Source organism: Pogona vitticeps, chromosome 3, assembly GCF_051106095.1.
Source record: "Pogona vitticeps strain Pit_001003342236 chromosome 3, PviZW2.1, whole genome shotgun sequence".
NCBI classification, from domain to species: domain Eukaryota; kingdom Metazoa; phylum Chordata; class Lepidosauria; order Squamata; family Agamidae; genus Pogona; species Pogona vitticeps.
This window is the reverse complement of record NC_135785.1, coordinates 202,840,235-202,867,928: the sequence shown is the minus strand read 5'-3', so window position 1 is coordinate 202,867,928 and position 27,694 is coordinate 202,840,235. Positions and strand designations below refer to the sequence as shown.

Here is a 27,694-nt window from a genome sequence, read left to right as displayed (position 1 = left end):
TTAATTTTGCACTAACCTATTTGTTAGAAAAAGAGACAAAAAATCAATAGTTTAGTTGGTGACATTCTAAGATGATCCACAAAATGTAGCACCTCTTGCTTCTGTGTAGAATTCTTCAATCTCCAGAGAGTTTCTGTGAACGCAACCACAAGGAGTTGTCATGTAAAATCTGACTTAGTGTATAGAAAATGCAGTCACACTCAATGCTGCATCTAAGAGCTGTACCATAATTACATATGATTGTACAATTTTTGTGGTCCATGTTGTATTGATCCTATAGACTCAGCAGTGTGCATAGAAGACTCCTCTGTATATACTGTATATCTCTCACTCAGTATACTCCCCCCATCTTTGTTCTTTCAAGCTGTATAAACTTTGTATACCCTCCATTCTGTCCTCTCTCTCTCTCTCTCTCTCTCTCTCTCTCTCACACACACACACACACACACACACACACACACACACACACACACACACACTCTTTCTCACACACTGCACAGATTACATCAACACTAATTTCATTCTATCAGCATCTGACAGAAGTAAGTACACTAGCATCTAACTGGGCCCAAATACTGGTCATAATCAGTATGTCTCCATCTTTATTTTTACTAGTCAGCACAAGCAGATCCATCCTCCCGGACTGAAAACAGGAAATGCACTTATACCCAATCAAAACTGGGCCATCAGGTGTGCAAAGCCCTTCACTCATTATCTCAGCATGAGTGGTGCAGGAATCCTAATTGTTAGTAAAGAATGTTGTTTTTCTTATCTGTTTATTTTAAACATTTATTATCAACCCATTTCCTTATGTGAAAATGATGAGACAAAATCCACAATGATTCAAACAATCTTTAAAACAACATTTTAAATCTAAATTAATGGAGAATAATAGCATTTCCATTTAAATTTTCATTCACAATAGGGACTAAAAGATGTCCAAGCTTACACAAACTGTTAACCAAACAGCCTGTTAAAGAAATACATTTGTATTTATTGGTGGGACACTATAAACATTGAATAAATCTACTGTATTTTCAGGGCATTCCACAAGGAAAAGGATGTACACCTGATTCAAGCTGAAGCCTGGATTACTGGCTCCCCCAGCCTGATTTGCAGAGATTTGTCTGAGGTCTAGATCAAATCAGAATTGCCCAATTCTGTTTTGGGATTGAAGTGAATTTACAAATCAATTTTGATCCACAACACAAACAGAATCAAATTGAGCATAAACAGTTCTGGACTTCTTCTTTAAAGCAGAATATAAAGAGACCTATTAAAGCAGCCCCCCTCAAGATAGCTGCCTCTCTTGTGGCACATTTGCCTCCATCTTTGAATCTATCATATCTCCAAATTTCATTTGTGTCAGTGCCAAAGCCAAAAGCCATAGCCATTTTGGTTTTCCAATGCAAGTCAATAGGAGGCTTTCAAAATCAATTCAGATCCAGGATAAAAATAGAATTGACTAGACACAGATCACTCCAAACTGAATTAGCTTCCATTTTGAAGCCATGCATTGGCCTCTCAAATGATCTGCAAGAACCGCACACTGTACCAGTGCAGACACAGAGAATGTTCTCACCCAGGGATGATGAAACTGGGGCCTTCTGAATATTACCAAGTTACATCTCTAATTGGGGCTGACGGAAGTTGGAATCCAATAATAATCAGAAGGCCACACATTCTAAGATGTCGCTCTAGACTTTACAATGAGGCCAGAATATCCAAAATAGTGCCTTAGAATATGACCAGAGCATGTTGGGAGAAATGCATAAACAAAAGAGAACTTTAGAGTACCTAGATCTCGAGGGGCCTTTAGGCCTTTAAAGATTAATACCAATATCAAGAACTGAGCCCAGAAACAAACTGGAAGCTGATGTTGCTTTAATGAAATAGGTGCAACATGTTCAAAACGACTAACTTTCAGCAGCAACCTGGCTCCCACATTTTGCACCAACTGCTCTTGCAAGGAACTTTTCAGTGAAAACTCCACATATAGAACATTACAGTAGCCTAATCTGGAAATTAGTGGGACATGCATGACGATGGCATGCTGCGCATTTATTGGGAACAGTTATGAGTTGTTCCTTACCACGGACACATCCTTCAGTAGTTTTAGGAGATTGCACAACTGACATCTCTCATTCCTATAATTGTTGTGGAGCAACAAAGCCACACCAACTACGGAACTGTTCTTTCAGAATAACTTCAATACAAGAAAAGTTATACACCTCCCCATGTCATCCACTTGCCAACACTGCCTCCATCTTTCCACAGTCAAATTTCAGGTTGTTTCTCCCCATGCAGTCACTCATTCTTTCGTTTAGTCATTTAGTCGTGTCTGACTCTTCGTGACCCCATGGACCAGAGCACGCCAGGCCCTCCTATCTTCCACTGCCTCCCAGAGTTGTGTCAAATTCATGTTGGTCACTTCAATGACACTGTCCAACCATCTCATCCTGTGTCATCCCCTTCTCCTCTTGTCTTCACACTTTCCCAACATCAAGGTCTTTTCCAAGCAGTCTTCTCTTCTCATGAGATGGCCAAAGTATTGGAGCCTCAGCTTCAGGATCTGTCCTTCCAGTGAGCACTTGGGACTGATTACCTATAGAATGGACAGGTTTGTTCTCCTGGCAGTCCAGGGGACTCTAAAGAACTTCCTCCAACACCACAATCCTAAAGCATCAATTCAGCTTTCTTTATGGTCCAGCTCTCACTTCCATACATGACTACAGGAAAAACCATAGCTTTGACTATGGGAACTTGTGTTGGCAAGGTGATATCTCTGCTTTTTAAGATGCTGCCATCACTTTTCTTCCAAGAAGCAGGCGTCTTTTAATTTTGTGGCTGCTGTCTCCATCTGCAATGATCATGGAGCCCAAGAAAGTAAAATCTGTCACTGCCTCCATATCTTCCCCTTCTATTTGCCAGGAGGTGATGGGACCAGTGGCCATGATCTTAAGTTTTTTTGATGCTAAGTTTCAGACCGTTTTTTTGCACTCTCCTCTTTCACCCTCATTAAGAGGTTCTTTAATTCCTCCTCACTTTCTGCCATCAGAGTGGTATCATCTGCATATCGGAGGTTGTTGATATTTCTTCCAGAATCTTAATTCCGGCTTGGGAGTCCTCCAGTCCAGCCTTTCACATTATGTATTCTGCATATAAGTTAAATAAGCCCTGGGACAATATACAGCCTTTCCTTTCCTAATTTAAAAAAAATCGGTTGTTCCATATCCATTTTCTAACTATTGCTTCCTGTCCCACTTATAGGTTTCTCAGGAGACAGATAAGGTGGTCAGGCACTCCCATTTCTTTAAGGACTTGCCATAGTTTGCTGTGGTCCACACAGTCAAAGGTTTTTGCATAGTCAATGAAGCAGAAGTAGATATTTTTCTGGAACTCTCTGACTTTCTCCATAATCCAGTGCATGTTAGCAATTTGGTCTCTAGTTCCTCTGCCCCTTCAGAATCCAGCATGTACCTCTGGGAGTTCTCGGTTCACTTCCAATGTGTATTCATAAGGGATTTGGTTTAGATTATACCTGAGTAGCCCAGTGGTTTTCCTACTCTCTTCAGTTTAAGCTTGAATTTTGCTATAAGGAGCCGAAGATCAGAGCCACAATCAGCTCCAGGCCTTGTTTTTGCTGACTGTATAGAGCTTCTCCATCTTTGGCTGTCACTCACTGCAGTCACTCACATCTGTACTAGTCAGTACTTCCAGGACTGAATGAAAGTAAGAGACAGAATCAGTTATCGGTCATAACAGTGATGACTCCTCAACCCAAATTCCCAGATGATCTCAGTTAGCAGTTTCATGCATATGTTCAACAGCCTGGGGCGTACGTTGGAAACCCTGTGGTGCTCCCATAGGGACACTGGAAAGAGGAGAGAATCAGCAGTTTCCTAACAACATCTTATGTCCCCTACCTGCTAACAATAAATGGATCCTGCTCAGCACAATACTAGTGGTCCCCAACCTGTTGAGATTATCATTGACATCATATCATTAATAAGACCAAGGAAGTCAACAGGGTACTATTCCATTTTTCAACACAAATCTTCCACAAGTGTAACCAAAACTGTTTCTGTCTCCCAGACTAAGGCAAAAGTAAGTAGATAAGACAGGATCTAGGTAATCAGTTTCATCTAGAAACCTCTGGAGCTGTGAAGACACTACTTGTTCACTCAATTTGTCAAGGGAAAATGAATTTGAAGATGGGCAATGTGTTTATGTTCACAGATGTTCTAAAGTGGGAAACCTATACACTGAAATTTAAAAAAATCAATTTCTCCTGTCCAAAAATGCTTACCTTTAGGAAATCTTTGACATACTTGTTTGAAGTCCATATCCCTGCTGTAGCTTATTTTCTGGAGCTGTTTTTATGTAATGTATTCTAATTAAAAGCTTATGATTAGGAGGCTCTTCTATGGTGGAAATGAACTGAACCAGATGTGTAAAAAGTGCCATAGCACTAACTCTGCCTCCCCCACCAAATGTTTGTGTGTGGGTGATTTGTCAGTCTTCTTACCAAGATAGCCATCACATCATATGGATGGTGGGAAAAATACAAAACGAAGTACTTCTGCAGGAAAAAAAATATTTCAGCTGGATAAGCCCTACCTCAGCAATATGCAATGACTAATCAAAATATATAAAGGAAATATCGTGATCATCTCCACAAAGAACTGAATGCAAAACATATCATTCATTCTAAATGCAGTCTGTAGTTCTGTTTTGAAGGTATGAGAAAAATGTTTAAGCATTCACTTATCTTGAAATAATTAAAAGATCATCTATTTCCTGTCAGGCAACTGATACGGTTTAATTACATTCTATAAAAGTATTGAACAGACTATCAGAGGAAAACCATACTGCTGAGCACAGATATAATCTTTATAATGTCCATTGAACTGGGTAGATGGATGTGTAAATGATTGGGGATAGTTACTTATGAACAGTATTAACATAGTCACAAAGAAACATAAAAGTTTGGTGGCTTTAAAAAAGACATATTTGAACTGCAGTGTTTAAGATTCCCCCTTCCCAAGGCCCAGGATAAGCTTCAATAGTCTGCTGCTGGGTTCAATTCTTCTAAAAAAAACCCACACAAAAAACCCTCTGCTTTATGAATGTGGGGTATTGTGCTTCTGCATCCATGATTCAGAGTGCACATATTGATATTGCTGGACAATGTTGTGCCCATGCTACAAGCAGGAAAAAGGATGCCAAGCTTTACATAGCTAAGGGCAGTCTGAATTTAAACGGCACCAATGGCAGCAGTCATTGGTCAGATCCTGGGAATTTCCTATGCTTAGTGTTGCTTTGTGAATGGTAATGAGTACAAGAGGGTATCCCGTGGATAGATCATATTATCTACGGGATACCCTCTTGTACTCATTACCATTCACAAAGCAACACTAAGCATAGGAAATTCCCAGAATCTGACTCCTTTCTTTCAACAGTGAGCCACTTATCACTTAAACACAAAACAATTGTCAGGGCTGATTTTTTTTACAAGTTCTCTAGGTATCTATTGCTAAGAGACTGGGGCAGACTTAAGAGTAAGGCTGAGTGAATAAAGTTCTGTTTTCCAAATTTACACTGCTCACCGCTTTGCTCCATCTCCCTCCTCTCCTCAAGTATGATGTCTTGTCTTTTCTTAGAGGGGGGAAACCTCTTCCTGCATTTCTTTGGAGATTTGAATTTCAAAGAGAAACACTTCCTAAGAGTGTTAAAACATCAAAGGACTTAACTGCTATTTCTGGCCCCAAAGCCCAGACAATACAGTCTAACGGAGTCCAAAGCTCTGACACAGACCGTGCTGCTAGGGAAATTGCTAGGACAGGCTTATGCAGAAAGGTCAAAGGCAGAGAGTGAAAAGTTTAAGAAAGAAATGTAACTCTCACCTCTAAGTTTTTAATGTCACTGACTGCTCATTCCAGCTGCAGGATCTGGAAACTTTGCAGTACCGGTTATTTCACATATGGCATTTCACGCTTCTGGTAAGTTACATGCTGCTTCTCAAAAATGCCATGAAACCATGAAATGCCACCATAGCACCTTGAACAGAGCAGTCTTGTCTGATTTTGGAAACTAAGCAGGGTCAGGCAAGAGCTGACTGGATAGGAGACCAGCAGATAATATTCAAGATCTCTAGGAAGGCTAGGGAATAATCCTGCCTCAAAACGAGGAAGGACACTGCCCATCAAGGTTAACTATACTGGATTAAATGGACCTAGAGTCTTACTTACTATAGGACAGTTCTTGTGTTCATCAAAATATATATTCTGGTGTAAAATGTGGGCCTAACTAAGTGTTTCAGAGGAAAAATGCATGCTCTGCATAATGCATGGTACCCAGCCAGTCCAGTCTTACCCAAGTTCAAGGTAGAAGGGAAGGCCAGCAGTCAGAGCTCCATGCCCGCATGTGTCTCCCAGATCACCTGATGGGTTCAAAAGAAAGAGTCCCTAATCTGTTCTATTAAAGGCTAGACAGCGTTCACTGCACTTGAAATTTTGTCTATTTCTGATACGTGTTATGTACCACCAAGTCACATTTGCCTTCCAGTGACTCTGACAAGGTTTTCAAAGTATGTGAGACATTTAAGGAGTTGTTTTACCACTGCTACACCCACTGGGTTTCCAGGGCTGAGTGAGGATTTGAAACCATGTCTCACTCTATCTCTGTACCATAATGACTCCCAGACTTCTGATACAGTTTTTTGAATATTTAAGTATGAACAATTGTTAACATTGAATACCTTCAACTATGTGTTGAATCTGGAGATTTTGAATGTTGAAAGAACATCTGCTGTGTACCCTATTGTATCTATCTATCATAGAGCTGCTTCCACCAGAAAATCCTTTGCTAGGACCTGCCCTACATCTGGAAAATGTGTTCACTGACTATCTCATGTGGATCCTACAGGACTCTATGCAAACCAGCTGTGTGGTAGAGAAACCTGCACAGGTGTTGCCAGGGGCAATGTGGGTTTGACTATCACCCCATGAATGAGTCATATTCTGCTTCCAACTTAGAATTCTGTGCAATGACAACATAAGGGAAAATGCAAAACACAGAGTGCTGTCCTCTAAAGATGCCGGCCACAGAGACTGGCGAAATGTTAGGAAGAACCTTCAGAACATGGCCAAAGAGCCCGAAAAACCCACAACAACCAAAGCAGAACCATTGGTTCATTCTTCCTTTGCCTTTCATCTGGCAGCAGTCATCCCATCAGGAAGCAGCGCCTGGATTTTCTTTTAATTTCTTTCCTTATTCTCTTTCCTCTTGGCACCATGTCATTCAAGGGCAGTCTATCTATTACAGATAGCTCATCACAAGAAAAGGGTTTTCCTTGAGTGCTGAAAGATGTTTGACTGATTATATTTCCACAAAATTTCCACAGTTCTCATTGCATTGTTTGCAAATTAGCTCTGTGTGTGTGTGTGTGTGTGTGTGTGTGTGTGTGTGTGTGTGTGTGTGTGTGTGTGTGTGTGTGTGTGTGTGTGTGTGTGTGTGTGTGTGTGTGTGTGTGTGTGTGTGTGTGTGTGTGTGTGTGTGTGTGTGATTGGTAAAGATGGGCTTCATTTGCAAGCAAGATTGCCAAAAAATGAAAGTTTGGTGGAATCACATCTCTGGAAGTGGATAAGTAGCCTTGAGGAGTGTGAGTTCCAGTTTGCATGCCTGGGAAGTAAAGAGTAAGGCATTTCACAAAATTTGACAGAGCACTCATCTTCTTACTCTTGAAAATATGTATAAATAACTATTAGTTGCCAGGCAGGGGTGACTATTTCTTAAAAAAAAAAAATTAAAAAATCAGCATGTGTTTTGACACCAAACTTATTAATCCATATGCCTAAAAAATATTTGGCTCTGCTATGTGTTTCAAGTTTGCAGTCAACCTTTTGGAAAACAACACCAGATTGTGGTTGGTGGTTATTTGCAGACTTTGTCATTTTGCTTACGGACCATACATTCCCATTGATCAATTCTAAATTGGATTATTGTTAGGTTTAAAAGCGCCTCAGCAGCAGAAAGTGGCTGGAGTGGCTGGCAAAAGAGGAGATGGATGGTAGAATAAACAGTGAAAGTGACAAGATCGGAGACTGAATTGATCACTGTCAGCGGGTTAGTGGTCAGCTGTCTGACCTTTGGTGCCCAAATGAAACATTGAAATAATGTTTAGACAAACACATTTGATTTTTGAGGTAATGGGTATGTCAACCAAATGACAAACCTTAGAAAGGTCAAAAGAATAGACATTTTTCAGACTTTTCTCAAACGTTAATTGTTCATTTTGGGAATCAGTGCATTTCTCCGACTAGACAGGGAGAAAAGTTCACTTGTGTACACACTGCAAATTGTTCTATAAAAGCAAAGGCAATACAGCAAAAGTAGCCTCTAACCAACATCTCCCAAAGTTAGATTACGTTACAAATAGGCCTGCCAACCGATTAAAGGCTTTTAAATCAATAAACTGTCTTGCTTTTAAGCAATGAATCAATTACATTTAAATAGATTGGCATCTTGTGAATTTTCAACAGTGATGTTTTTGGAGGCCACTATCTTGACTCTTCTTGTGGAGGCAGAGCAGGTATTTACATTTTTAAATATCTGTGAATTCTTTGATTTTACACTGATAACTAAATCCTAGAATCAAAGTTACAAAATTACAAAATCAGGTTTTCAGTTGCACAGGAGTACACTGGCTTTTATATCACTGGAAAAGACTGGCTGGTTTCAGGATAGTTTAAGGCCATCTGGTAGCTCTCAGGATCCCACTGGCCATGCTAGCTGTGGGATGCTGACAGGCGCAATCCAAAGAAGGAGCTTTTTCAAACCTTTGGATCCATTGCTAAGCCAATCTCTTATGCACCTCAGGTAATAATAAAAAGGGATACTTTCCCCTCTATCTAGCACTTTATGTTTATGAAGGATTGTCACACCTGTATTCTTTCCCTTTAGGAACCCTTTAGCACATGAAATGGTCCTATTCTTCAAGTCTTTGTTTCTTGAAACAATTGTGAGCTGTCTCACTTCAGTCAGAATAGTCATTTTGAAGTATAGACATTAGAATGATTAAAGAACTCTGCACTGAAAAATGCATTAGCAATTACTAATTATACAAAAACTTGCTGATCCTAATCTGTGCTTCATTATGCTGGTCTTTGACAATGACTTTGCAGATACATAAACTCTGCATTGACTGCTATTTTCCCATATAGCAACTGGTATGTAGAGACATATGACCAAAAGTATTGATTTGAGGAAAACTTAATGTCATTAAAAAGCAGCTATATTAGTCTCTTTCCTCTATTTTAGGATAGAGCATGAGGGGGGAATTGAAGGGGACAAAGAATACTCCGTAATAGAAAATCAATGAAGCAAGTTGCTCTGGCTATGCCACACAGGCCATCAAGACTGTTTTTACAGAAGGAATCAGCTTTACTTTATGTTACTCACTGGACATCATGGTAAACATGAGTAACCAAGGGATGAATGATATCACACTGCTGATGAACACGTGGCAGGTGGATTTTGTGTAACGGATGGTCAAAGATAATTATAATTCTTATACTACAAATGGAAGGGCTGTGTGGTTTAAAGCACCTCTAGTGAAGACAGCATATGTGAAATTCCAAAGCTTCCAATTGATTTTTCCTTCTCAATCAGTATCCTATGCAAACAGACAAAACTGGTCAAGAAAACAAGCAGAGAAAGCAAATATATGTTGGTGGCAATTTGCTCTTATTCTAGATGGATAGAAGCTCTCCTCACATCAGGAATGCTATTGGAGTACATCTTTAGTAGATGGGGTTTGCCTCCAGTTGTGGAAATTGAATAACAGAGGCCCAGCTTTTGTTGGGGATGTATTGAATGCTTTAATGGTGTTGCTGTCATCTAGCAAAAATGACACATTTGCTATCAACCACAGAGGGACATTATAGCACTGCGGGCTAAACCGCAGAAGCCTTTGTGTGCTGCAGGGTCAGAAGACCAGCAGTCGTAAGATCGAATCCACGCAACAGAGTGAGCTTTGTCCCAGCTCCTTGCCAACCTAGCAGTTTGAAAGCATGTAAATGCGAGTAGATGAATAGGTACCATCTCGGTGGGAAGGTAAACAACGTTCCGTGTATAGCCACACTGGCCACATGACAACGGAAACTGTCTTCGGACAAATGCTGGCTCTATGGCTTCTAAACGGGGATGAGCACCGCCCCCTAGAGTCGGACACGACTGACTAAAATGTCAAGGGAAACCTTTACCTTTACCTTAATGGTGGCTCATGGATGAAGTGCCATGTCACATCTCTGTTGCACAATCCGGTAATTGGCCAGCCACATGACCAAGAAACATCCAAGCAACTCACCAATGAGCAACAATTAACTATGGCAAGTAACACAAATGTTACAGAAACCTCAATAGGATCCTGTCCATTGCTTGTATACTCCCAAAGTAATGTGTTACAGGAAATTTAATTACTTTTAATAGGTTACTTCCAGATTCTGCCTTAGGCTGCAGCAGTTTGAGATGAAACCCTGCTCCTTAAACTGTGTTTAGGAATGGTGGCCAGTATACAGTACTGTAGTTGCTTCAAAGGTGAGGAGTTTTGTTCCTTTTGACTGACTCCAATTACTAATATTGGTGATATGCTATGATGTTTCTTAAATTAATAAGAAAGAATTGTGAGTAGAATGTTGATTGAACACGTAGAGCCATAGTTTATTTTCTAGCTTTAAATCTCTGTAATACATATTTGTTGATGCCTGGGCAAAAAAAATGTTGATGACCATTCCCCTTCTTAAATCTTCATACGAAAATTAATTTGTTGCCAATTATCATGTCTCTAAAATACATTTAGGGTCTCATCCATTTACATTGCAGGAAGAAGGATGGATTTTATGACTTTTTAATATAAATGATTGATGACTCAGGCCATGAGATGCTAATTTCCGGCTTTCTGCACTACGGTTATTGTCTAATGTTTAAGCAATGTATGTGTGTGCATAGTGTCATGTTGATGGCTTATATGGTTATTTGGTATTAGGAGAGTGACAATGAAAGGGTCCTTTTATTAATTAGGATTTACCATCACTATGATCCACCTAATCACCACCTGGTATGTGTTTTAACATGTCTGTTTCACAACACAGGTCAAAACAACCTATTCCTCATAATGATCAGAAATATACAGGAAGTTTCCCCAAGTGAGATTCAGTTGCAGAGGTGGCCTCAAGATTAGACAGATTGAGTCAGTTGCTTCAGACAGTCGAGTGCTGCAGGTGATAAATATGCTATTATCAAAAATAATGAGCACCCAACCAAAGCCCTACCAGTTCTAACTGAACATGCCACCACGACTCAGCCAGGCACAACTGTGGCACAAGTTAGCTATTGGAACAAGAGGTTTTGTTGCCTGAGGTATTTCTGGGCACTAAGAGCCATTGATTGTGTGACACAACTTCTGAAAAAGTCAGAAGAAAGTGAGTGTGTTACGGAACTCTAGTGTCTTGTTTGACAGTCACAGGTGCAGATGTAAAGCTTTACTTGTCTGCATGCTTAGGGATGATGAAATGAATATTCTTCATGCTGGGTGAGAATGGCAAGGAATTTTATGGCCCTTTCAATAGAGTTCCTGCACTGGTGAGCAAGATGTTTTATGTAATGGTTTTACATATACCTGTGCTATTTGCATGAATTACCCTAAACTAGTATTGTTGCTGCTTTATTTAAGAATTAGAGGCATTGGATTGGATGTTTGTTTGCTTGCTTAATTTATATACATTCCAATTAGTGATTTCACACAACTCTGGGAAGTGTAAAAACAAACAAAACCCCACAACCCTTACACCTACTCGATTCCCATAAAAACATGTTTGCATCTTAACAATCAGGCAGTATTTCTCTACCTGCTATATTTCCTTCTGCTTTTTTTCCCAAAGGAAAGGAAAACTAGGTATACGCTGAACACATTACAAAGAACTCGAAGGGGGAAAGATCCCTTGTCACATTCTTGGCTAGGGGTGAGGAATCTTGCAGGACTTTAATATTCTTCATCATGGTGTCTCATGTCCTTGAGACAGCCTAAACTGTTCAGTTAATATTCTTTCCATTCCTAGTTTTAGCACTAAAGGGTAAAGTAACAAGTATTTGTAACAATAGGCATAGCATGATGATTTTGGTCCCCTTTTGTTTTGTGTATGGTTATTGTATACATATAGGTTAGTTTGCTGGTTGCATAATAAAATGAATGGATTGATTGACAGGTGAGTGACAAAACCATTGTGACAAATGAGAAGGGAGCAAAGAATCTGCCTTAATGGACCTTAGTTACAATTGGTTGCTGTCCCCAACTCAGGTGGTAGGGAAGGAGAGTGTGTTTAGAAGTCGCATACGATTGAGAACTTTAGTTGAGATAAAGACAGGATTAGGAACTTTTGATATAGTTAGAATTGTTAGGATTCTAAACTATAGTTAGATAAGACTTAGGTTACGAATGAATTTTGAGTAAAGAAGATATAAGGTAAAGGTAAAGGTTCCCCTTGACAATTTTTGTCCAGTCGTGTTTGACTCTAGGGGGGTGGTGCTCATCCCCGTTTCCAAGCCATAGAGCCAGCGTTTTGTCCAAAGACAATCTTCCGTAGTCACATGGCCAGTGCGACTTAGACACGGAACGCTGTTACCTTCCCACCGAGGTGGTCCCTATTAATCTACTCACATTTGCATGCTTTCGAACCGCTAGGTTGGCGGGAGCTGGGACAAGTGACGGGCACTCCGTCGCGTGGATTCAATCTTATGACTGCTTGGTCTTCTGACCCTGCAGCACAGGCTTCTGCGGTTTAGCCCACAGCGCCACCACATAAGCTATACAAAAAAAGGATTAACATAGATATCTTGGAAATCTTCATGAAATACCGATAACTTAACTGGATCTTTGATATTTTAATTCCCAGGACTTGTTTTGTTATTAAAAAATACCTCTTGTTTGGTGCAACAAATACATCTCTATTTTTAGGGCAGTTCTCAGGTGATGAACATCCGCACTGGTTGCTTGGCCATAGATCAGCAAAGGGAGAGAGAAAGGGGAAGGGGAATACAACTTTTTAAAAGAGTTTCCAGCTTGGGAACCACTAAGGGTTTAGAATACTAACAGAACTCAGAAGGAGTGAACGTGGCATCTGATTGAGTAGTAAAGACAAATCCATGGGCAGGAATCATGTGTACTGCTGTAAGATGGCAACCAACTGGAGCAAGAGTCCACAGGTAGATCATTTGGAGCCACAGAATAGAATCATAGAAAATGGAATTGGAAGGGGCTATAAGGCCATCAAATCCAACCCTCTGCTCAATGCATGCACAAGACTCCTCCTCCTTTATTCCCTTGGCTATAACACACACCCCATTTCCCCCATTTATCTTGCATGAAATATGTTCTGTACACATGCATGGATCATTTAAATGAAGGAATGGCAACAATGGCAGCAGACATGACACCAGATAGCACCACAGGGAAGAAACCCTGTGGATTGATCAGAATAGCAATCGACTCTTGGTTGCTTCATCCTTTCAAGATAGGATGCTGAACTGCAAAAATCTTATCTTCACCAGTGCAACAAGTGAGAGTTCAGACATCAGTGACCATGATTTTTGTGCAAATTGCATGGCTGCACAAAACAACAGTGGATATTATTTTGCTGCATTGACTTTTTAAGAATTAGAGTGTGATCACACAGGGAAACTGAATTTTGGACCAATTGTAGAGTGGTCCACTGGCACCTATTCCCCACCAATCACACAACACCCAGGGAAATCAACTCTTGCCAGACCTCACTCCAGCCCAAGCTGGACCTTTTGGCACAGCTGTAGGGCTTCTATTTTTGGCATCTAGACTGGAGTAATTCCCCCAACAAAGAGAAAGGAGATCACTCCTATTAAAGTGACCATTTCCAGTGCAATCAGGCATGTGCTTTTGCAGATGTCTGACTGCAACCTTAGAAGCATCTGTTGTTTTGTTTCCATTTTCTTTAACAATCAGCCAAAACCTTTTTGCTTCTTCTGCTTGTGTACACATCTGCATCCACTCTGCCTCAGAAACGAAAAGAAACTAGAATTTTTGCACAAATTGCAGATAACTAGTTAGAAAAAGAAAGAGTTACAGTATATAAGGAGCAACAGTGTGATCAGAGAAGCCATTTAAAGTCTGACCCTTCCTCCAGCACTCTTCTTTCTGTAATATGCTGGTCTGGTACAGGAAATGTTTACTCTGTTGATGATGAACATCCCAGCAGTGCTTCAATAGCCCTTTCATATTCCCAGAGAGACCTCTTGCTGTCTTTGATGGTATCTCTGATCACTCACTAAAGACCTTTTTATTTTCATGGCCTGTTTTATACCCCAATGAAGAACATGAGGATAGGTCAATATAGTCTAAGTGAAATATGGAATATGATCCCACTGTAATTTGTAAATAGTGGAGAGGGGTGATGGTCAAAGGCCAGACTTCCCCCAACACTCATTGAAGAATGCAGCCCACAGGTAAGATTTATGTTGCCTTCCAACTTTCTTTGTTTCTGTGTATTTTCTTTCTGCATCATTTATTTTATTTTTTTTTCTTTCTTCTCTGTCCACAAAATATTGGTGCACAGCCTGAGGAAGACTGGTTTAGATTGAAAACTAGCTGTTTGCTCAGGTTTTTAGTGGTTGTAGTATAGGTAACTTTCAGGCCAACCAATTTACCAGATATTTATGCTATCGTTTTGTTTTCTTTCCAGAATAGAAATCTTAATGCTATAGAAAATTTTGATGATGAGAATGTTGATGAAATTTTTTTTATCTCTAAGATATTGATTGTTAGGAAGCCATGGACAAACAGACAGAAACATGTTTAATTATAGGAGCAGCAGATACTCAGTGGTACCTCAACAAGCAAAGCAAGTTCCCTGCAGACAAAAGTGGTTGTTTAAGAAAGAAACTGAAGAAAGCACTTTTAAAAAATTCATACTACTGTATTTTACATGTATAATTATTCTCTGCTTCAGTACTGAATGTAGGATGGCTACTGATTCACCAAAAAGGAAGAAGAGATTTACTTTCAAAAAGGAAATAAGAGATGCAGGTTCACATATGCATGTATTATATACATTTAGATGTAGATTTAGACATAATTGTTATAGCGTGAATAGAAAAAAACATCTCAGCATAGTAAGAAAGTGTGACCAGGTGACCTGTGGACCTGCTCCATGGTCTTGATAAAAACTGTTAGTAATAGGTTACCCCAAGTTCCTTCCCTGCTCTTCCTTCTTATGGTTCCTTATCTTTGAACTGGAACACTGAATAGCCCTTCGGACAGAGATGTCTTCAAAGCATGCTGTCTTCTGCCATTCCTTTGAAAAATAGGACTCTAAAGTAGAACATATTAAGTGGGGCTTCTCTGTTAACTGAACTAATTGCAGTGAATACCCTATAATACCCCTCAATAACCCCTCAATGTTGTAAACAGTGGGGTGATCACAGTATGCTGTAAACAGCTGGCCGATATCAATCTGTACACTATTGAATACACCCAAATCCCACCCCCACCATCTCATATGGGCTTGCTCTTAGTTTCTGCTGATCCAATATTTTAAACCATCTAAGCTTTGCATTTTCATTGTTTCCTTGTCAGAGCTATGATGAGTAAAACTTTGTTTCAGTGTCAATGACTGCATCTTCCTAAAAGCTTCTCATTTCCCATTTTCTTTTGGAAGACAGATCCATCTTAATATCTTCCTTTTCTCTTCTTTTCCTGTCTTTCTCTCTCTCTCCTCTAAATGCCTCAGGGCAATTTCTTCTAAAAGAATTAAAAATGTAAATCTAATCTCATAATTGTGTAATATGATCAGCCCGACAGCTCGATCAATACCCTCTCTCACTGTCAATAATAAGGGTATGATGCATGTTTGTCAGAATTGACCAATCTCGCTTTATCACTGGCACGGTGGTCCTTCCCCATCAATAAGATACGACATTTTATTAGTGGCCTCCTATCAATCAGGTGTAATTTGGGGGAAGCAGGGGTTCATGCTGCTGTCTTGCAGACTGGCGGCATCAGAGTAGCTCCTGGAGCCAGGCGTCAAGAGTTTTGCAGCCCAAGCTTTTGTGAAGGTTCCTGCATTACAGTCTCGTTGGGGATTGGGTCTGACAATAGCACACTTGGGTGTCTTCATTTTCCAGCCACAAACGACTGGGGTGAGCAGCAAAGGACATGGTCAGTAACCGCTGCGGAAAAGGAAATGCCTAGATCAATATGAGAAATGCCCACTGATGGTTGTACCATGTTGACCATTTTCTTAATGAAGATTAATATAGTATCACTTTTCCCCACATCCACACACCAAACCCTGTTGCAGAGAGCACTTTATCTTACTAAATGACTGCTGCAAAATATGTCAATATAAACTGAAAGCAAAAACAGTTCAGCAAGACTATTTGCATATGAATACAAACACCATTTGAGCCTTCCCAGTCATGATCACAGGGACAGAGGCTAAGGGAAAGCATCCTGAGGAAAGCTCCTGCTGAATATAAGCATGGCATGCCCATCGAAAGAAACGCTAAGAGTCTTGTCCACAGTGACATGTAGTTATGACATATAGATTCCTGGTAGCACTGTTTGGCATAGAAAAAGAAATACCTCATCCACTAGTGTTTCTGCTTCAGACAATTCATCCTTCCCCTTTAAGAGCTGGCCATGATCTTTCTGGCCTGGATCTTTCTGGCACAGGCCTAGGGCATGCAATCTTTTTGGAATAATTCACTGAGATGCAAAATAGCTCTTCATTGTGTCTTCATGAAGAGGTATCAAAAGTTTCAAAAGACAGCACTGAAGATTGTTTTAATCTTTTAAATCTTAAAAGAACTTTTTAAGCGCTGACCGTATCACACCAAATTTCACAGTTTGGACAGGTGCTAAACACTAAAAAAAATTTGGAATCTAAAGGACAAAAGAATTCAGCTGTGGATCTAACATTCACTGCATTGAACACCATTTTTTTCTTCTTCTGATTTTTTTAAAGTCCTGTCTTTGAAATATACTTGACTTGATTTTTCAAAAATGTTTGTTCCCCTGAGAGCGCACTAGTTTAATGCTCTGGAAAGCAACACCTTCATCCCCAGAATAACGCATTGTGAAGCCTTGGTGGAAGTCACAGCCTTTAACTGTGTACATGATCATCATGATGGTAGTGATACTGATGTTTCTAGAGTGGTAGACATGTTAGTCTGTTTCAGCATGTTGACAAAACTTAAAAAGGCAGACACATGAAGAAAAGATGAAAAAGCCAAGTACTAAAATGTTGTAGCGCTTTAGAGATCATAATCATTATTTTAGAACTGAAGAACTGGAAGGGATGCAAACAGTTGTTCCATTTTGAATGGATACAAATCTGACATCCTTGACACTCTGTTGCAGATCTCAAAGTGGTAATTGGGGGGGGGAGAGAGAGAATGATGAAAGGGGATGGGAGAGGGAAATAGAGGAAGTAGACATGTACACAAGTTACAGCATATATCTAAGGATTTAAGTAAAGCTCAATGCACTTGATACCTTAATAGGCCAATTTTCTATAGCACTGCATGTGGATGAAACTGTTGTCTCCCTTGACATACTCTGACTTAGAAACAATTAGAATTTCTACCATTGTCAGGCCTGCCCGGCAGACAACTAATTTTTCTGGCTATAGTCTCAAATTTAACTATTGAAAATTCCAGTGGTCCATTCCTGCATTAACAAAGCATTGTCGCAGTGCCTATTACCTATACCAATGGTTCCCAGCCTCCAGTCCCCAGATGTTCTTGGACTACAACTTCCAGAAATCCTGTCCAGCTCAGCTGGTGTTGAAGGCTTCTGTGAGTTTTAGTCCAAAAACATCTGGAAACTCAAGGCTGGAAACCACTGGTCTATACCTTCACTCAGCCATGACTTTCATCACCATAGGCGTAGATAGCAGAGATGTCAGCAATCCCAAGTCCAAGTCTTTTGTACTGAATCCCAAGTCCAAGCCTGATTGTTTGGTACCGATTTTCAAGTCCAAAGCCCATATCTGAGTCCCTTTTTAAAACAAGTGCTTTTTCCCCATAAAAAAGGGAGAGATGGATGGGTTCCAAGTCAAGAGTTGAATCTGAATCACTGGGGGGGGGGACACCCAAGTTGAGTTCAAGACAAGTTGCTAATGGAACTTAAGTCTCCTTGACAGCAAGTTCCACAACTCAAATCCCCATCCCTGATGGGTAGTCCTTTTGATAGCATAGCATAAGCACTTTGTGTCCACAATCCTGTTGCTTAGCACAGTAAATCATACTAAAGTAGACCCATTGAATCAATGAGGATTTGGTAAGTGAACTCCTCCATAATTTCTGTTGATTCAAATAGGGTACTCAAACTGCAGCTTTCTTTAGCATAGTAAGTTACAGTTGGAGTAGGCCCATTTGAATCAATGGAACTTACAGAGGAGTTGACTTGTTAAATGATAATTTTTAAAGGGTTTTTTTAAAAGGACACTTTTTTGACATCACTGAGTTCTTGGTGCCACATTCAAATCTAGTGCCGCAATCTTTTACTATAATGTAGATGTCCCAGTGCTAAAGAATTTGCTAAATAACTTTTTGAACTGCTGAGGTTTCATTCATTCTTGGACCACTGCCTTCAATATCTTTGTCCGCACATCTGTTCTGGAAGACAGCATTACTAAACCTGACAGCATTGATTTTCAAATGTATGATCACTGGTGAAATATTAAGCCCTATTGATTTGAAATTCAGGATCAGTTTGCATGTTAGATACTCTGCATATTTGGAGGATGGACAGTTTCATTTATCAGCTCTTCTAACTGCAGAATAATTGGAACTCCATCATGTTCCCATTTTGAAATGTAAGGACCGATATGTGACTTGTGCATTTGCATCTAAAAACACAGTCTATGCACTGTGTTTACAAATTGGACAATTTATTCTCCCTGAAAAGTCCTCTAATACATTTAGATTTGTGGAGGAAAGACATCCATCTTTTCCGTTTTGGGAAGTCCTTTCTTCTTGGCTCTTAACCCATGTAATACATTAAAAGAGCATTAAAGGATATTGTGAAGATAAAGTCAAAAGCATTGAGCCATGAGAGCATGCAACAGAATAACTGTTGTATGAGCTGCTTCAGTATCCATAAGTTCTAACGCTCACCGGAGCTTCCTATGTTCCAAAGCTCATATGGAACTGCTATAGCAGCAGGTTAATTTATTCAACAGAAGGATTGGTTGTACCTTTACAAGGAAAATGAGCATAAATCTGTCCTCTCCCTAGATGTGCATGGGAAAGCCTTTGTAGAAAGAATAGCTCCTTCGTAACATTGTAGCAGTTTTACAATTTGCCATGGTCCTTAATGTAATTCTTAACTTTTCTTGAAAGACCAGAATAAATCATTCCAAAGGGCAAAAAAATCATCTCCAATAAACAAGATGAATTCAATGCAATGTTACACATTTTGAGGACCCAACATGAAAGGAAGTGCAGGTAAATTATGCTTCTTCTTACAAAACATTATCAATAGATGCAAAGCTATGAGATGATAGTGTAGAAAACTAAATATATGAGTCTCTGAAAGAACTTAATTTTGTTAAGAGCTGTGCAAACTCTGAAAGAAAACTTGTGATAAATTCAACAATGCTAGAGAATAATGAGAATGCTACAACACTACAAAGACCAAAATAATGAGAATCACAGTCTTGTAGTTCACATGTCTGTATTGGGGCAAAATGCTCTGTTCCTCACACCCACAGCAGATCAGTTGATACATTTCTTTATAAAGAGGCCAGAGAAAAGAGAGATCTCAGGATTTGAAAGAAATTCATATTAAAGCTAGGACATCTTCATTACTTTAAAAATAACTGACCTAATACAAGTGTAGGTGGATCAATTTATCACTCATGATGTCATTTCTTTGTTTAGCTCTCTGAAATATTAATGATCCCTTCTCAAACATGCTCTGCTGAACACCTGACAATAATGCTTTCCCCTAGTGTCAACAAGGGCTAAGTCTGTAAGGCTGCAATTGGAATTCAGTCAGCCTGTTTGGTCAATGGACGCAATCTATTTTGTGAGAAAGAGACAGCTAACCACTTGGAGTTATTTACCAGGGAGCAAAGAATCCATTCATTCACGGGGTGTTGGAGTAGGACCAGCTCAGGTTTAAATCACAATTTAGGAATGAAGTTCACCAGGTGATGTTGGACCAATCAATGTCTCTCAACTTAAGCTATCTCACAGGATTGTTGGGAAGATAAAAACAGAGCAGAGAACCAGGTATGGAGCCACCTTAAGTTTCTTGGAAGGAAGACAACATACAAATGTTAACAAATCAAATCAATGGTCTGAGAAGCATTTTACATCCCTTTGGTAAGCCAGCATATCTGGAGGGCCAAATGATTCTTCTTACCCCACCTTACATTGTAGATTTAACTTCATGAACAGCTGATGTGCCCCTTCTGGTCTTGAGATAGACCCATCATTATCATGCTCTTCAGTAATCCAGAGAATGAGAGGGCAGGTAACATGCAGCTCACAGTGTAGCTAGAACCTGCAAATAAATGTATTTTCACACACTACTGCTGCTGGTTAAGGACTAAGATTCATCTGATTTCACTAATAAACTTTTAAAGGCTATTTATTTGCGTGCCTCCTTTCTCCCCATAAGGTGACCCAAAGCAGCTCACAGCAATTAAAACTATACAATGATCACAGATTTAGAATACTACTTAAAAAGAGAATCAAAAACAGTTAAACATTAATGAAAATTATAAACAATTTTTTAAAATTTAAAAATGTTTTAAAATACCTAAATTTCATAAATAGAGCATTCCCTAGACTGTCCCCACCCCATTATTTATTGCTTAAAAATCTGCCTGAAAGGTAGGTCTTTGTCTGGTGAAGGAAGGACAAGAGGGAAGAGGCCAGCCTGACTTCTCCAAAGCCTGGAAGCCACCTCAGAGAAAGCCCTCTCTCATGTCCTCACCAAAAGAGCTTTAAAAGGTGGTGAAATCAAGAGAAGGGCCAACTCCAGAAGTTTTCAAAAGCTGAGAAGGTTCATATGGAGTGATCTGAACCTTCGAATAGCCTGGACCCAAGCCATGTAGAGCTTTATCGATAATATCAGCCACTTTGAGATGGGATCAGAAACCAACCATCAGCCAGTGAAGCTGTTGCAGTAAGGGAGTTATGCACTCCCTGTAACCAGCATTGGTCACCAATCTGGCTGCAGCATTTTCACCATTATGATGAAATGTATATATACAATAAGGTGATATGGCTTGTTTCTGTTTAACACACATCTTTGTGTGATATCTATTCCTTTGAAACAAATGATAGGTCTTTGAAACAAATTATAGCCATTTATGAATGGCTAAGTGTAAACTTATTCACAGTGGTTTTGTCTAGTTTCATATTGTTTTTCCCATATCCAGGCTGCTTCTTCAAAGTTTTTAAAAAATCCCATTTGCAAGAAATAAATGTACTGACCTTGAGATCCATAGAGGTTAACCTACTCCTATTAACTTTTCCATGTTATTTCATTAAATAAAAACAGTTTTGACACCCAGAGATGAGGGCATCCTAGAGATAATACAATAATCTTATGCAATCATTCCAAATTGAATTGCAATAATTCATTTAGGTGACCATACATATTTGTTATGTGTAATACGAATCATAGCTAAATGAAATCAATAGAAATGTTTCTTGTTAATGAAGATATACTGGGCTGTTATATGTGGGTTTCAAGCTCAATACCACAGAAGCAATACTTGCATTCTATATTTTATGATGTCATGAGAATTAAAAATGAAGCTAGCTTTGGTTGAAGATTATACGGTTGGCTGTCTGGAGAATTGTGCTTTACATTTTATACTCTCCTTATCCTTTGAGTGTTTGTACAGTACTTTGTCCTGTCAGAAAAGCAGATAACATTTGTGCAACATTTCTAAACAAATGAATCTATTTTGCAGAAGACATACATCTCTTACAGACTATTGTAGTATTACATATTATACAGTGATTTAGCTGCATGCTCCAGTGAATGGATGGATGGTCAAACAGACGGAGGGATGGAGGGATGTTGAATGCTGGTACAAGTGGTATACTTCAGTGGATTGGAGCAACCCACCATAGAGGCAGAGGCCAGGAATTCAAATCCCTGTTGTGTCTCCAAGAAGAGGAGCCAACCAAAATCACCCAGACTATACATAGCTGATAGGTTACATGTTCTGCCACCTCGGAGGCTTTCAACAAACTGCCTGATTCCACAGTACCATCAGAGGGGAGGACCAGTAAACTATTTCTGAATCCTTTATACTTATAAAACGCTAGGAGAATTGCCAACAATCTAAATTAACTTGACAGCACATGATGATGATGGTGGTGGTGGTGGTGGTGCATATCAAGTTCTGAAATCTGTGTTTCAGTACTTTGAGGCATACCTCATAGAACAGTGTATAAAGCAATCCTTATCTTGAAATGTGAGAACTGCTGGTGCTCAAGCCTGGTGTCATCTCACAATCTGCCACTTTCTTTTCAGGTCCACACAAGGAGGACTTTGCATTAAATATGGTTCAGTGGCAGTCAGTGGATGCTCTTCCCTCCACATCCAGTCTTTCCTAGGGAAACTACAAATTCAGGGGACCTAATATTTGAAAAAGTTACTTAATGAGTACATTTAATTCTTCTTTCCAATAAAGATATGAATTGGCCTACTATAAATGCTCTCTTACCCGTGAGTGGAAAACATTTCCATAGGGTGTCCTGTTCCACTTTGGAGATATTTGAGGGTATTGCATAAACTTGACAGGGATACTGGTAGAAGAAAACAAGACCAGAGTTAGACCATTGTGAAGCCAGACAGAGGGACCACAATCAATGAATTGCAAGGTGCTTAAATGAAAGAAAATGGAATATTTGGACACAAACCTTCTGGAAATCTACCTTCTGTCACTTGCCCATATTCTCAGTTAAGAAGAAACCTTTGGCGGTTACTTAAAGGTGAGGAAGATGATGCATAGAATGCAATGACCTGTTGGGGATGAAATCCTGCACACACTCACCTTAGCAAATTGTCTTAAACACAGCAGAGCTTAGTCCCCGACATCTAAAAACACATGCAAAAAAACTCGGTAGACAACTAACTTATTGATCATGTATGTGTCAGAGCTTGGAAGACTTGTTCTTTTCATTTTAAAAGACCTTAAAGATTTTTTTAAAAAAACTTTTTTCTGTGCATCACATTTTTGGCCCTCACAGGTAGAAAAATGATAAACAAACACTTGTGATAAACAAATCATGAATATAGTAATATATTTTAATGAGGACATTTTAAGCTGCTTTCGGATTGTTTACAATAAACAATCTCTCTTTGACGTGCTGGTTTTCTCATGTAGGTAGCTTTTTCATAGTTCTCAGATTTCTCAGCTATCTCAGTCAATGGCTATACTGACTGGTCATTCTAATAGTTGTAGTTCTAAAACAGTAAGTTTTTCAACCTCACCTCTGTGTGTTGTGTGTGTGTGTCTCTATGTGTGTGGACACAGGAGCTTCGTCTCTTCAGTACTACCACAGAAGACCACTGGCTTCAGATAAAATAAAAGCACTTCTGTAATTTGGCAACAACAAATCCATACAGACAAGTGAAGAGACAAGGGAAAAATGTGCATGCTTTATAACATTAGAGACCGACATGTATTTCTCTGTCAAAGACAATTGATCTTGAGAAGATAATCTGTCTGTAACTTGAGGGGAAAGACTCAATGAAAAAAGTAACCCTGATCAAAATCTCAAGGCCATCTCTTACATTACTTTGTCCTGAGACACATGAAAACAGTACATTCAAACTCTTGAACCAGCATCTAGCGAATGGCAAAGGAAATGTCAATGCCCATGATTTCCTATTCTCTCATATTCCTTTTATGCAATAGATCAGCCTTCCACAACCTGGTACCCTACAAATTATCTGAACTGCTATTCCCAAAAGCTGCAGGAAGCCTACTCCATGGTCAGGGACAGTAGGAGTTATAGTTCAAAATATCTGGGGGACAGCTAGTTAGTTAGGCATCCTTCAGTCTCGAAAGACTATGGTGTCGTGCTCTGTATGGAGGACTTGGAACAGCATCTAGTGTGGCTGAAGAGGCCAATTCGAGAGTGGCAATCTCTTCCACACTGAAGACAAATCCAATCTGTCCCCTGTCCAGCTCCCTGGTTTTGCTGCTTTTGTGACTTCCTCTTTGCCTTGGCCTGCTGGACAAGGGTCTCTTCAAATTGGGAGAGGCCGTGAAGCACTGCCTGCCTCCAGGCTGAACGGTCAGATGTCAGGGTTTCCCATCTGTTGAGGTCTATTCCTAAGGCCTTCAGATCCCGCTTGCAGATATCCTTGTATCGCAGCTGTGGTCTCCCTCTGGGGCGATTTCCCTGCACTAATTCTCCATACAGGAGATCCTTTGGAATCCGACCATCAGCCATTCTCACGACGTGCCCAAGCCAACGTAGACGTCGCTGTTTCAGTAATGTATACATGCTGAATATTCCAGCTCATTCTAGGACTACTCTGTTTGGAACTTTGTCCTGCCAGGTGATGCCGAAAATCCGTCGGAGGCAACGCATATGGAAGGTGTTCAGCTTCCTCTCCTGACGTGCACAAAGGGTCCAGGACTCACTGCAGTACAGGAGTGTGCTCAGGACACAGGCTCTATAGACCTGGATCTTGGTATGTGTCGTCAGCTTCTTATTGAGCCATACTCTCTTTGTGAGTCTAGAGAACATGGTAGCTGCTTTGCCAATGCGTTTATCCAGCTCGACATCCAGGGAGAGGGTGTCAGAGATGGTTGAGCCAAGGTACACAAAGTCATGAACAACCTCCAATTCTTGTGTGGAGATGGTAATAGAAGGAGGTGAGTCCACGCCCTGGCCCATGACTTGTGTTTTCTTCAGGCTGATTGTTAGTCCAAAGTCCTGACAGGCCTTACTGAAACGATTCATGAGTTGTTGGAGGTCTTCAGCAGAGTGGGCAACAATGGCTGCATCATCTGCAAAGAGGAAGTCCCGCATGCATTTCAGTTGGACTTTGGTCTTTGCTCTCAATCTGGAGAGATTAAAGAGCTTTCCGTCTGATCTAGTCCGGAGATAGACACCTTCTGTTGCAGTTCCAAAGGCATGCCTCAGCATGACAGCAAAAAAGATCCCAAAAAGGGTTGGTGCGAGGACACAGCCCTGTTTCACTCCACTTCGGATGTCAAAGGGATCTGATGTTGAGCCGTCAAAAACTACAGTGCCTTTCATTCCCTCATGGAAGGATCTGATGATGTTAAGGAGACGAGGTGGGCATCCAATCTTGGGAAGTATTTTAAAAAGGCCATCCCTGCTAACCAAGTCAAATGCTTTTGTAAGGTCTATGAAGGCCACTAAGAGTGGCTGTTGTTGTTCCCTGCATTTCTCCTGCAACTGTCGGAGGGAGAATACCATGTCAGTGGTGGATCTATTAGCTCGAAATCCACACTGTGATTCTGGATAGACTCTGTCTGCAAGCATCTGGAGCCTCTTCAGCACCACACGGGCAAGCAGCTTCCCTACAACGCTAAGAAGAGAGATGCCACGGTAGTTATTGCAGTCGCCCCTGTCTCCTTTGTTCTTGTACAATGTGATAATGTTTGCATCCTTCATGTCCTGTGGTACTCCACCTTCCCTCCAGCAGAGGCAAAAGATTTCATACAGTTCGGTGGTGATGATCTCCTTACCACATTTCAGCACTTCAACAGGGATGTTGTCCCTTCCAGGTGCCTTGCCGGAGGCGACGGAATCCAAGGCCGCAGTTATTTCTGCTAGGGTTGGTTCGCTGTCCAGCTCTTCCAAGACAGGCAGACACTCAATGTTATTTAATGCTTCTTCACTTACTACATTCTCTCTGGAATATAGCTCAGAGTAGTGCTGCACCCAGCGTTCCATCTGCTGTGCTCGGTCCTGGATGATCACACCTGTAGCAGACTTCAAGGGAGCAGATTTCTTCTGTAGTGGACCTAAGGCCTGCTTGATACCATCATACATTCCTTTGATGTTACCTGTGTCCACTGCTATCTGTATCTGAGAGCAGAGCTGAAGCCAATAATCATTGGAGCATCTCCTGGCAGCCTGTTGGACTTGGCTACGAGCAGCTCGAAGAGCTTGCAGGTTGTATTCGCTAGGACAGGTTTTGTATGCTGTTAGAGCTCTTCTCTTATCCTCGATGGCTGGCATTAACTCCTCCGAATGGGCTTCGAACCAGTCAGCCATCCTTCTGGTCTTCTTGCCAAAGGTGGACAAGGCGGTGTTATACACAGCGGTCTTGAAGTGTTCCCATCGTTCAGGTGCATTTACATTAGCTGGACCTGGAAGGGTTTCCTCAAGTGCTTGGGCAAATTCCTCTGCTTTTCTTTGATCGCGAGTCTTGCTGATGTCAGTACGTGGTCTTCCTTCCTTTTTCGTGTGATACAATTTCTTTGTTCGCAGTTTTAATCTACTACACACCAGGGAGTGATCAGTATCGCAATCAGCACTCTGGTAGCTGCGTGTGATCGTAACACTAGGAAGGCTAGAACGTCTAGTGAGGATCAAATCGAGCTGATGCCAATGCTTGGATCTTGGATGTCTCCAGGAAACTCTGTGTTGCAGCTTCGTATTAAAGAATGTGTTGCTCACACAAAGACCATAATAACAGCAAAACTCCAGTAAGCGTTGGCCATTTTCGTTCATCTTTCCAGTGCCAAAACGGCCTAGACAAGTGGGCCAAGAATTGTTATCAGCACCAACTCTAGCATTAAAGTCTCCAAGAATGAACAGTGCCTCTCTTTCAGGGACTTTTTTGATAGTAGCTGCCAGATCGTCATAGAATTTGTCTTTCACTTCTGTAGTGGCTGACAGTGTTGGTGCATATGCACTAATGAGGGTTACTGGTCCTGCTGATGAGTGGAGCTGCAGAGACAGGATTCTTTCACTCCCCACAGTAGGTGGAACAATGCATCTCAGAAGGGTGTTTCTGACTGCAAAGCCAACACCATGCTCCCTGGTCTCATTAGATGGTTTTCCCTGCCAGAAGAATGAGAAGTTTTTTTCTTTGACAGATCCCGAGTCTGGCAGTCTTGTCTCTTGCAGGGCAACAATGTCCATCTGCAGCCTACTCAGTTCCATGTCAATGACAGCTGTCTTGCGCACATCGCCTATTTCTTGCAGGTCATCAGGAAAGCCGTAGTCAGGAAAGCCAGGGGTCATTGTCCGTACATTCCAGGTGCCCAGCTTTAGGGCAGAAGTTTTCTTACGATTGTTGCATGGTGCACGGTTATCGATCTGCTTGTCGGGTTTGACCCTAAACCCCACGCACCCCATGAGGTTAACAGACCGTGGCGAGGTAGCACCTTACTGGCTGGGGGCTGCCCAGCTTAAGGCGGGCGGTATCTACCTATTGAGGTGCAATGACCTCTCCCACCGTCAGAAGTAGCCCCTGGTGTCATGCTCTACGCCAATTGAGCAACGACTTATAACTGGTAACTGCTACTTCCCGTGTTGTTTCGACACTGTACGCGAAGCTGGAGTGTCCTCTCCAGAGCACGAAGCCTGGGTAAGATAATATGGAGGATAGGCTGTTACCCAGGCAGCAAATCCC

General features: G+C 40.7%; 1 long non-coding RNA gene across 1 annotated transcript; it reads right to left on the bottom strand.

Annotated features, from left to right (window-relative positions):
- Positions 1 to 14,593: 14,593 nt before the first annotated feature.
- LOC144588130 (uncharacterized) lies at positions 14,594 to 23,615 on the bottom strand. The gene is made up of 3 exons (XR_013543473.1): positions 22,788 to 23,615; positions 20,160 to 20,602; positions 14,594 to 16,257 (listed from the first exon to the last, which is right to left on the bottom strand). It is a non-coding gene; the product is annotated as an uncharacterized LOC144588130 (long non-coding RNA).
- Positions 23,616 to 27,694: the final 4,079 nt, after the last annotated feature.